The sequence below is a fragment of the Archocentrus centrarchus genome, chromosome 16, assembly GCF_007364275.1.
Source record: "Archocentrus centrarchus isolate MPI-CPG fArcCen1 chromosome 16, fArcCen1, whole genome shotgun sequence".
In the NCBI taxonomy this organism is placed as follows: Eukaryota; Metazoa; Chordata; class Actinopteri; order Cichliformes; family Cichlidae; genus Archocentrus; species Archocentrus centrarchus.
This window is the reverse complement of record NC_044361.1, coordinates 17260379-17272917: the sequence shown is the minus strand read 5'-3', so window position 1 is coordinate 17272917 and position 12539 is coordinate 17260379.

Below are 12539 nucleotides of genomic sequence, written 5' to 3'. Positions count from 1 at the left end.
TTACAGACTATTAAACAAGGTGGAGGAGTATAACAGAAAGTGGCATTGTTATTTTTCATATATAAGACAACTGACATTCCAAGCTTAAATATAATTTGATGTTTTTGACAACACAGCCCCATTTTTTTTTCTTCCCCTCTTTTTGTTTTTTTTTAATTAGTTTTTTGGTATTTGTTTTGGAATGCTCACATTAATTAATTATTATTCAGACTGAGCCAAATTAATTTGAAATTGTTTTTTCTTTTTCTTGTAGTTTTTTCTTTTTCTGGAAAATTAATAAAGTTTAAATCATAAAAAAATAAAATAAATCACTTTACCTATGAAACATTGATTTGCATTTGTTACACACGTTATCTAATTGAGCACTTGTGTTTGTGTAACAAACATATTGTGATCAGATATTTCTGTGCACAGTCCTGGATTTTCCCAGTCCCCTAGCAGGAGAAAATCCTCCTTGGTAACCCCTATTTCTCTGTCATGTAGAGACCTGGTATTGCATCACACTGGTGCTTTACCTGTGAAAGACAAACAACACATTCTCTGTATTTTGTGAGTTTTAACCATATTTAAGCACTCTGTCAATTGAATTGAGGGCATTTTTGCATGTAAACTTTAAACATACAACTCTGTTTCCAAAATGTTCAAAAATTATGCAAATGTATGCAAATGTTGAAAGCAAGAAAATTTGTTTTTAGAAAAAAAAATGCTCATTTTTAATTTGATATGAGTGTTTAAAGCACCATTGAGTCTCACTGTTGATTGCATAAACATGTCACCACAGCATTTTTTTTCAACATAACATGATTATAAGATGAATCGGTGAATAAAAAGATCAAAACTCTAAGCCCATGCTTCACTTGACAAAGTACAAGAGCTATGTGTTCTCAACCTTTGAAACCGTGGCTTCCTTGAAGAGATGTGTCTGGTAGCGAGACAGCAAGATGAAATAAATCCGCCATAAAATAAAGAGAAACTGTGTTTCTGGTGATTTTCTATTGAGATTATGAAACATTAACTTTGAAGTTGTAACATTAAGAAAGAAGCATGACATCATGACATGCTCTGGCAGGCACTGATGTCAGATTTTCTGCCACAGTGTTTAAAGGCAGTGAGCCTTGGTGGGTGAAAGTGATTTCACAAGATTGCCTAAATATAATGAGCTGATTTATCTTTGCACAAGATCTGATCTTTTCCTTAAAATATCATTCTAATGATATTTCATCCCTTTTTCATACAGTGAAACAGGCAGGATAACTGAAGCTTAAGAATATCGGAAAGACAAGTTTCAAAACTTGTGCAGTGCATGACATCTGCAGCTTAATTGGAAGTTCCTCAAACACTTTTCTGTTATAACGTGACCTGGGAAGCCTGCATTATATTACCAACAAAGACCTCCCACACATGTAGTAGGACCTGAAATCCAGCATGTGCAACCCTCATTCTCATTAGACCTGCTGCTTTGTTTATGTTAAATACTCACAGATGAGTCCCATAAAATCCTTTCAGCTACTTGGACTACAGCTATCAGTATGCTAAGTAATTTGACATTACAGTTTAAGCCCACGGATACTTGAACATAAGATTCTGATACCTAGAATATTTATGAAATACCTGTTGTTTTATTGCATACGTGGCAAATTAAGTGTTTCCATGGAACACACGCTCTTACATAAACAAATAAGTTCAGTTTTTCCAAATAAGTCAAAGGCACAGTTTCTCATATTTCCCACCCTTACTCACTCATTAGGCCTCTGCTGCTTTATTGAACGTAAATACTCACAGCTGAGTGCAAACAGTTTTAAACTGTTCATTTTTTTCTGAACTGCTTCAGAAAGTATCCAAACTTTTCATGACACATGTATAACAGAGCGTCAGAGTTTGCTTACAGTATTCAAACACATTCTCCGACCTGTGTCCTCTTCTGATTGAAACAATTCGGAAACCTCATCTTACTGTACCTTAGCTGTCTTATCGTTCGCAATACATCTCAATCAGTCATCTGTTTTATAACCTCATTGCAAAAGTCTCAAGTGCTGCAGTAGAACTATTTATGATTACACTCAGAGCCTGTAGGTTTCAGCTAGAAATAGGTCAGAAAGTATCAGAGCCCAACTAAAAACCTTTCTCTACGTGGTAAGGCATATAAGGCATATAAATATACGGCATCACTGATATGTTAGCAGCAGCTCTTTTTGGTCCTGAGCTTGTTCTGTACTTTTCAGTGTTTCTTGAGCTGCTCTTGAGATGGGACCTGCTATGGAAAGCTGCTTTCAGTGGGCAGTTCAATTGTAATTGGGGTTACTGTATGATTGGTGTAAGTCAATGTTTAGGTCAGTGGTACAGAAGCTGACACTGCTACGGTGAGTTAAAAAAAAAAAATTAAAAATGGTGTAATTTATCTCTACCCTTGTATACAGAAATGCTTAGCATATAGCAGGGAGTGTGCTAGCGCTTCCTAGAACAGTTGTACAGATTATTCAGAATCTCTGTGTCCACACCCACTCACTCATCCCTCTCTTTCTTACTTGCTTTAAGTACTTCACTGTTTTGTTTTTGATCTTGCATGTCTAAAACAGAAAAAAAGTCTTTCTTTTATGTTCTCCAGTTTTGTTGTACTGTAATATAAAATGCAGCCTTCATCAAAATTCTTAAGATGTATAAGTTGAAAACATAACATTGTAGCTCTTATGTAAAAACATAAATTTAAAAAAATTATGTTTTATGGATGATGATGTTCCATTCATTGAAACTGTGAAAATTCATGAGAGATCTGAATCCTGAACAATAGCACTTTACACAAAATATATAAATTCATTTATCTGTAAGTTTGAAGCTGAAAAAGAATGGAGAGTTTTGAAATTTCAATAACAACTTCAATATGAAAAGCTGTAAATTGCATGCTGATATGGATGACTTGAAGTCATATCCTCTGGCATACTTTCTGAAAATCTTAGACAGTGGTACTTTTCAGAGTATTTTACTATCCCTGTGCTGCTGTGAGCAATTAAAGGTCCAATGGGACAGACAGGAATGCACCTTTGGCTTTTTACATACAGTGAGGCCTCTGTGCTGCTCAACTCTCTCCGACCTTGAAGTGTTTAGATGAGTAGATGGAAATACCTGTTTGTGGGTGAAATACATGCACATACACTTGCATGTCTACACACACACAAACCATATGCCTCTGCATGTGAACCCTACTGACCTGTGAAGGGATTAAACCACAGCAGGGTTCTTACAGCAGTCAACCTTTCCACAGTCACCAATATGCACATGTGCAGATGAAAACACACACACAACACACACACACACACACACACACACACACACACCCTAAACTCTGTTCTTGCCTTCCTGTCCTCCACCTCTATCTCTAACCTTTTTCATAGACCGTTTTCACAGACATGCAGATGTTTCCTGAGACCAGACTCTGTTATCTATGGCAAGAATTGCACCTAGTTGTCACAGCTGTATTTTACTTTTAATAGAATAGTTACAAGTAACAGTGATACACAGTTAGATCACAAACTAAATGTAATTGTAATCTGCAACACAGATGTGATTGAGTTACAGTACAGTTAGTAATAAAAATGTTTGTGATCTTTTTGGTGAAAACATCTGTATATAGTTTTTTTGTTTGCTTTGCAGTTTTCTGCTATTTAGGAATGCCTTATTTTGATAAACTGTCAGACGACGCAGGTCAGACTGAGCACTGGGACGAACCTTAGGGCAGCATTATCAAGGGTGTCATGGCTCTTTTGTTAGAATTGGCACAGCTTCTTTCTGCCAATCCACCGCCTCCCTCAGATAAAAATGCCTAAAATAGTGAAAAGTAAATAATATATCACAGAACTTTTGCTTCTTTGGGTATAAAACATTTTTTACAGTAATCAATAATAATCAAATGCACCTTAAAGTTATTAATTCATTCCATTACCTGTAACCTTTTGCATGGTTGCATGCATGTTAAACATAATTTTTGCCTGCACAGATGTGTTTATATCATGTCTGAATTACTGCTTCTGGAAATACTGCTGTAATTCTTAATCACAGCCTTTTAACTTCCAACATGATTATGGTGCCACCTAGAGGTGCGCTTGCATGCTCCTAATGAATGAGCCTCCATAGCATGTTTCTGACCATATAATGAGGGTAGTATATCCCACTTCATTCTTTGCATCATAAGATTACATAACTAAATACATGAATTCTCTGTGGAGGAAACTACAAAGAAGACATTGATGGAATTTAAATTAATTTTAAGGTTACATTCCTAATCCAACATACTATTTAATCCATTTAAAACTCCAGTTGCTATAAAAACTGAAATTGCATATAAAATTTGCTATTAGTGTTAACATGTTTCTCTAACAAATTTGATGGCTTTCTGTGTCTAACACAAACGCACATCATTTTCCTTCTTCACTGTCATTCTGGACTCCTGATATAGGATGACTCTTCTAGTGTAACTGTGCGTGTTACCACCAAATAGCACCTCTGGGTTAGAGAAGCTGCTGTCGTGAGTGTGCATGTATGAACTGAAATATATTTGAGTCTGTGTGTGTATTTTCATGCATCTCTTGGGGTACCCAGCTGAAGCCAGTTATATATCCAGAAAGTCTCCCTTGTGTAACTTCAAAGTCGCAGCATGTTCAGTTCAGGCTATTTATGACACAGTCATCAGAAGGACACATGTTTATGCTGGGCTTTGTGTAACAAAACCTGGACATGTATATGTATATATATATTTTAAAAAAATGCTGCTCACTCTCTCTATGCTCTTCTTTCTAGGATAGGATTTCAGGAAGTAGAAGGATTGCACAGAAATCTCTCTGGCCCTGGACAGAAGAACCAAACATGCATGCCATGTGTCCTTCACACAACTTGAAGCTGAAATAACCATGCTTTGAAAACTGCCGTAGAGAATTTGACTGTCTTCATAGTATTCTGACTTTGTATTTCAATTTTGCCTGAAAACTTTTGGACCGGCACAGCCTGGGAAAGGATAAGATGAACAAAAGAGACTGCAATGGAGAGTAAGGAGAGAAGAAGTAATCTGTAAAGAAGCATAAAACAAAGTTCTCTGTATCTCTACAGACTACATTTCCACAAAAAAAAAAAAACCTGAAAGAGGAAGCAAACAAACAAAAAAAGACAGTTTCACTGCCCATATGAGCTGTTGACCTCTATTGCTACCTTGCCACCTCATTCTTTAAGTAGTCCAGGACCATCCAGCAGGCTGTCTATTAACAGGAAGGTTGGTGGTTCAATCCCTGGCTCCTTCAACTTGCATGTCAGACCCGGAGTTACCCCAGTGCATCCATTGTAGTGTGTAAGTTAAAAAGTGCTTAGGCATAGAAAAAAGCAGGCATTCACATGACTGGGTGAAAACTAGTATTAGTACTAGTACTAGTACTAAAACTTACTACAAAGATTGAAGTAAAGGTTTTTGGTTAAATGTCCCTTAGCAAGTCACACCTGTTGGAACACCGAACTGTGACGTAGTTTCAACCATTTAGAGTGTTGATTTAAGGTGGAAGTTGAAGACTTTAGAGATAGTTCTCTTTCTTCATTATTCTAACCACTTTGTGTGATGTGTGGGTACCAGTGGCAGCAAAAAGGTCCCAGAGCATGATGCTACCACCACCATACTTGACTGGTGGTACAGTGTTCTTAGATTGAAAGGTCACACATTTCAAACATAGCTGTTGTCATTGTGGCCAAATAGATCAATCTTTGGCTCATTTGACCATAATTTTTTTCCACAGAAGAAATTTGACCTATTAAGGTGGTTCCTGAACATCCTAATCAACTTTCTCTTATGTGAGGGTGACAGTTTGGGTCTTCTTCCAGACCTTGGCAAAGGGGTGGCAAATCTGAATAACTTGTACTTATACACAATTGTTTCAATTGATCCTGGTTATTTAAAAATAGCCAATTAAGCTTCTGGAATGGTCTTCCTAAAGCCCAAACCTTAAACCTACTGATAATTTGTGGGCTACACTTAAAAGCCAGGTCTATGCCAAAAAAAACCAAAACAAATTTAAATGAACTACCAATTCTTCCAATCAGAGTGGTCAAATATCCAGCCAGAATTATGCCAGATGCTTTTGGTAGCCTTCGACAAGCTTCTGGCATAACTTTGGCTTAAAGATTTCACTGCTATGCACTACAGCTGTATGTAATGCATAGCAGTGGAATGGTAGGGGATATGGAAAACAAATAAGTGTTTTATACTGAATGAATTGCAGAAACCAGGTGTGTTGTGGGTGGTCAATTTCCTCACACAAAACAAAATTAAAGGTTGCAGGAAAAAAAAGAAGGCTAGTACAGGATGTTTTCACTCTGAACAAAATTTAAAAAGTTCCAAATGATATTACTTTCTTTTTCAACATAATTTTTAAAATTCCCATAAGATGCAGCACATTAGCGTGTAACAAACTACAAACAAAAACAAAACTACAGTTTTACTCACTGTACTCAAGCTATCACATTCACTCCCTCTCACACCCTCTGCCTCTCCTTCTGTCTGTTCCTGTGTGACAGAGTCAGTAACACCACAGCAGGAGGTGAAAGGAGGAAAGCTGCAGGCATGAAGAGAGAGCAGAGGGAAACTGTGCAAAAGTACAGCACAGAATCATGCCTGACATCAGAAGACAGCAATGCAAAAATGTGTGACAGTGCAAAAAGGAGGCAAAGGGAAAAAATGTCTGTTTGCGGCAGGGTTTGAGTCCAATAACTGTATGCATGTATGCATGCGAGTCACTGTTCAAATATTTGTGTGTGTGTGTGTGTGTGTGTGTGAGCGTGTGTGTGTGTGTGTGTGTGTGTGTGTGTGTGTGTGTGTGTGTGTGTGTGTGTGTGTGTGAGCGTGCGCATGTGCTTGCACCAAGTGAGGTGCCAGGCAGCAGCAGCTGGGAATGCCTTCCTCTGTTCTCCTGTCATCAATAAATGATCAGAGTGGGCCATCTGGAGAGAGGGAACCACCAACCACCAGGACCTGGCACCGAACGAATGACACAGAGAAAGAAAAATAATGTGAGGACAGATCAGCGAATAGCAAGAGAAAGTGCGAGAAAGGGGGAAGTTCAATTTAAAGAACACAGGGGAGGCAATTAAAAAGATGTGAAAAAGATCACACAATATACTGGGGAATCTCAAAAGAAAATAGAATATAGCAAAAAGATTTTTTCATAATTTAATTTAAAAAGGTGTTGTTTCCTACAGTCTACATTCGTTACACATAGTGTGAAATATTTCAAGCCTAAAATGTTGATGATTATGGTTTGTAGCCCACAAAAATCAGAAATCCAGCATCTCAGATTATTAGAATATTTCCAAATATCAATCAAAAAAGGATTTGCAATACAGAAATGTGGAACTTCTGAAAAGTATGCTCTTATATACTCTCAATACTTGGTTGGGGCTCCTTGACCATGAATTACTGCATCAAAGCAGCATGACATAGAGGTGATCAGCTTGTGGTCCTGCTGAGGTGCTACTGAAGGCCGTATTGCTTTGATAAGGGCCTTCAGCTCATCTGTAATTTTTGGTATGGGTGTTTCTCATCTTACTCTTGACAGTACTCCATAGATTGTCTGTTAGGTTCAGCCGGCCAATCAAGCACATATAATAACATGGTTAGCAAACCATTTGGAAGTGTTTACAGGCACTGAGGCCTGCTGGAAAAAGAAATTGGCATTGCCATAAAGCTTGTCCACAGATGGACTCATGACCCGATCTCCTGGTAGACAGCAGTGTTGACTTTGGAACTGATGAAACACAGTGGACCAACCACCACCCACACCAGCAGATGACATGGCATCCCAAATCATAACAGACTGCACAAACTTCACACTGGTATTTAAACACCTTACATCTGTGCCTCTCCACTCTTCCTCCAGCCTCTAGGATCTTGGTTTCCAAATGAAATGAAATTTACTTTCATCTGACAAGAGGACTTTGGATCACTGAGCAACAGTCCAGTTCTTTTTCTCCTTAGCTTAGCTAACACTTCTAACCTTGTCTGCGGTTCAGGAGTAGTTTGATATTAGTTCTGAGACAGTTGTAGCCCCTTTCCTAAAACATTTCCATGCATGGTGGCTGTTGATGCGCTACCACCACCCTGGATTCCTCTGGCCCACTGGTAACCCTTCCACTGCCTCCAGTTTCCTGCCTTATTCCTGTAGAAAGACATTAACCGGAACACTTACCTTTACCAGATTCCTATTTTTCCTTTTTTCAATCCCAGTAATTCCTGTAATAAAGTTCTTAAAACTGTTACTGATTTGTGGGCCCTGCTTCTTTGAGTCCATTTGGTTAAATGTGACAACATTATGTTTTTTTGTCCTCTTAACCAAAACATACTGTAACGTGACTAAACAAATTTGGGTCCACACAACATGAGTAAAACCTGGACCACATGCACTGAAAGGAAAATAAAGTTGTTTTGGTTGGTCTTTAAAAATATGTTCACAGTTGATTTTATTTCCTATTTTAAACCACATAATTCTTTTCTAAATTACATATCTGGTTACATACAAACAGAAAATATGCAAAAATCTAAGTCACATCTAAGGAAAAGATAGAATGAGAATTTTATAGATTTTACTGATTACTACTCAAATATGTTTCATACAGTTACTATATTATTCAATCATAAATTTTCCATATTCCTTTTTGGAGCCCGGTGGTTTTCCCAACAACGAGCAGATGACAAAAAATATATAGTATTTAATAAATTTATTAGACTGCCTCCTAATGTAAGGTTGATGCCACAGCTGCCTGAAATCAACAGTATTGGTAATTACCAATATCACTGGTTAATTCACTAGTATGTGCAAGCTCTTTGATTGAAATGATATTTTTAATGCTAAAATATAATTATTACTGTTATTCATGAATTTTCAAATTTACTATTTTACAAAAAAGCAGAAAAAAATTGTAAAGAAAATTATAATTTTTTTTATTAAGATTTCAAATTACAGTTATTTACTTGCATTCCTGAACAGAAAAATGAGTTTGATATGTTTGATTGATTTCTGCCTTTTCAGAGAAGTGCAGTCCTCTCAGTGTGCTCAAATTTGAGAATAAAAACCTGAATTCAGTTTGCTGTTGGTCTAATAAAAAACAATGCCACCTTTAAACAAGTTTTGACAGATTTCTAAAATATTTGTGTTTTCTTTTTTTTTTTATGACAGGTATCTAATAAATTTATTAAGCACTGTGTTGAAGTACATACACACTGTATCCATTTTACAGCCTTCAGTACCTACTTTACCTGCTTCTTTGTAGATCACTGGAGAAAACTGGAGCACCATAAAGAAACCCATGCAGACATTGTTCTGCTTTGACCACTACCATTTCCTGTGGAACCTTCAGTGGCTTGCAAAAAATGTGGATAACCTTCAGCTATCTGCAAATGATTTCAGTAAGCCCTCTCTGGGCCGATCTTAACCTGTTTGTCTGAAGTAAGCACTAAACCTGGGGCCCTTTCAACCACTGCCCTCTTTTTCCATTTAATGTCATAAATCAATGTTTGCAGGTCAAAAACGCTTTTTTTTTTTTTTTTTTTTATATTAACAGGGAGTTATATTTCTCTTGTCATTCTTAAAAAAGAAGGATTGGGATAAACTGACAGTTTCCTCATTGACTCACTGCTCTTCTCCTGGTAAAAAAAAGTCACGTATAAAATGGGCATTTATCCTTTTTGGTTAGTTACACCTGAGAGCTTCTCATTCTAATTTTGCTTGACAAAGAGAAACACTTAAATTAACTGCCTTCTGACGTCATAGGACCAGATTATATTTCTTAATTTCTCACAATTTCTTATATTGTTTTATTTTAGAAAGTCTAAAGAAAAAAAATGCTATTCAAGTATAATATGGACATTCTGTTTTAAACTGTAAAAAGGCAGATCTCAGTAATACAGTTTTTGAGCTGGTAATAATGTAAATTTATCCATCTTTGGTCCAATTTCCAACTACATGTCTAATAGCACACACTAGCTGGGATGCCATTAATTTATTTTTTGTAGTTACCAAAATGTTCACTTTCTGTTACCAGGAAAACATTTACCTAATCTTGAGAGCCAGATCCGTGTAACCAGAGCCTCTCAGTTTTGGAGTCAGTATTTCAATGGATGGTGTAAGAACATGGCACAGATTCAGAACAATGGATCCGGTTTGGTAGATCTGCATTAGAACCGCATGACTTTCTTTTTCCTCACACTTTCAACATTTTTCTGAAATAAAGTAAGTTAATAGATTTTTTCATGAATCTGCTAGCAGAGTGCAATATTACAACAAGTGCAATATTTCTAATAAAGCTGTATCTGCTATACCCACTGGACTGCCACACTATTATGAGAAGGTGCTTTTTATTTTAACATGTGGCAAAATAAAATTACATTACATTACATTATTATTCATATTTATTTTATGTTAATTCAATTCAATTCAATTCAATTTTATTTATATAGCGCCAAATCACAACAAACTGTCGCCTCAAGGCGCTTTGTATTGTGGGTAAAGACCCTACAATAATACAATAATATGTTACTATCATATTGTATCTAATGTGTATTATGTGCTATTTAATACTTTTCAAATGCACATTATAGACCAGAGCAGACAAACAACAATACTTTAACATTGTTCCATACATCATTAGTTTAACATGATAATTTTACAGTAGGCCACCTCTTAGGAATTCATATCTCAGCTCCCCAAGCTATGTGAAGCTCTCTCTCTGAATTTGTGCCTGCGTTCTTCTGTGTTTACATGTATGTTTAAATGCAGCCCTAATTTGCATATGCATGGTCATTTCCAATTTAATTTGCCTTAATGTGTGACTAATTTGTGCTCCAATAAGTAACATATGCCCCAGGCCATATAACCTAGACATCCCATGGTTTTAAATAAACTGCTTAAATCATTAGAGGCTAAAAATATGTCCAATTATTAGCTATTTTAGTCAATTAACCTGACAGAGGTTGGTATAGAAAAGCCAAGTATACATTAGGGAAGCCACACAGAACACAACAAGCTGGCTATTTTTAATATTAAAAGAGCAAATATTGTAAGTACAGCTGTAAACGAACCATAATGCCTCTGCTGGCTCGCTTTAAGACAAAGAGACAAAGTGTCATGTTCCTCTAACAGAGGAGATATGGAGTATTTTTCAATTTTTCTACTTTTAAATACTTGCAGAAGGACCAGGCTGTGGCTCTGGGGTGGACCCTGACCTGTAAACAATTTGTACACTTTGGTATTTCATAGACTGTAGGTTACTTTTGTTATAGAAAATTGGGGTATGGTCTCTTTTTGGCATATTATTTGCTGAATCATCTAATGTAGTTACAAAGGAATAACTGAAGTAAATCAAAGGAAGTAACTATCCTTTGATTTAGTTATGAAGTTTCTTTATATCTCCAAATGCCCATTATATTACAGTTGTATATTACAGTCGTCCCTTGCTATATCACGGTTCACTTATTTCGGCTTCACTGTATCGCGGGTGGCATGGTAGTTAGCACTACTACCTCGCAGCTAGACTGACATCTAGAAGGTCTAGGTTCAATTCCACCTTGGCTCGGGCCTTTCTGTGTGGGGTTTGCATGTTCTCACCGTGTCTGCGTGGGTTTCCAACCACAGTCCGAAGACATGCAGTTACTGGGGTTAGGTTAATAGGTGATTCTAAATTGCCCATAGGTGTAAATGGTTGTCTGTCTCTCTGTGTTGGCCCTGAGACTGGCTGGCGACCTATACGGGGTGTTAAGTGTTTGTGATACAATAACTGACAATGAGTTTTTCACATCAATGTGGCCCACTCTTCTTTGCAGAATTGTCTTAATTCTGCCACATTGGAGGGTTTTTGAGCATGAACGACCTGTTTATAGTCATGCCAAAAAATTTCAATCACATTTAAATCCGGACTTTGACTAGGCCACTCTGTTAGTATGATGTTTTTTTTATGAAATGCTGTGTTAGTTTTACATGAGATGTAACGGGACGCAAACTTTCCAAAACATTCAGCTTTTGTCTCATCGGTCCACAGAATATTTTCCCAAAAGTCTTGGTGATCATCAAGATCAACTGAGGCAAGTGAGATCTGCAGTTCTTTATATATTGTTCTGATTCTTTTGTGACCTCCTGGATGAGTCATTGATTACTCTGAGTGATTTTGGTAGGCTGATCCCTCTTGGGAAGGTTCACCACTGTTCCAAGATTTGTCGATGTTTTGCTTGAGTCCCCAAGACTTAGAAATTGCTTTGTAACCCTTCCAGGCTGATAGATGCCAAAGATTTTGTTTCTTATCTGTTCTGTGGTATGATGTGTTGCTTTTTGAGATCTTTTAGCCTGCTTCACTTTGTCAGACAGGTTCTACTTAAGAGATTTCTTAATTCAACAGGTCTGGCAGTAATCACATTTAATTCAAGGGTAGGGAATTACTGTTTCACACAGGACCAGGTGTGTTTGGATAGCTTTCTTCCCTTAATGAATAAAATCATCATTTAAAAACTTGTATTTACTCAAGCT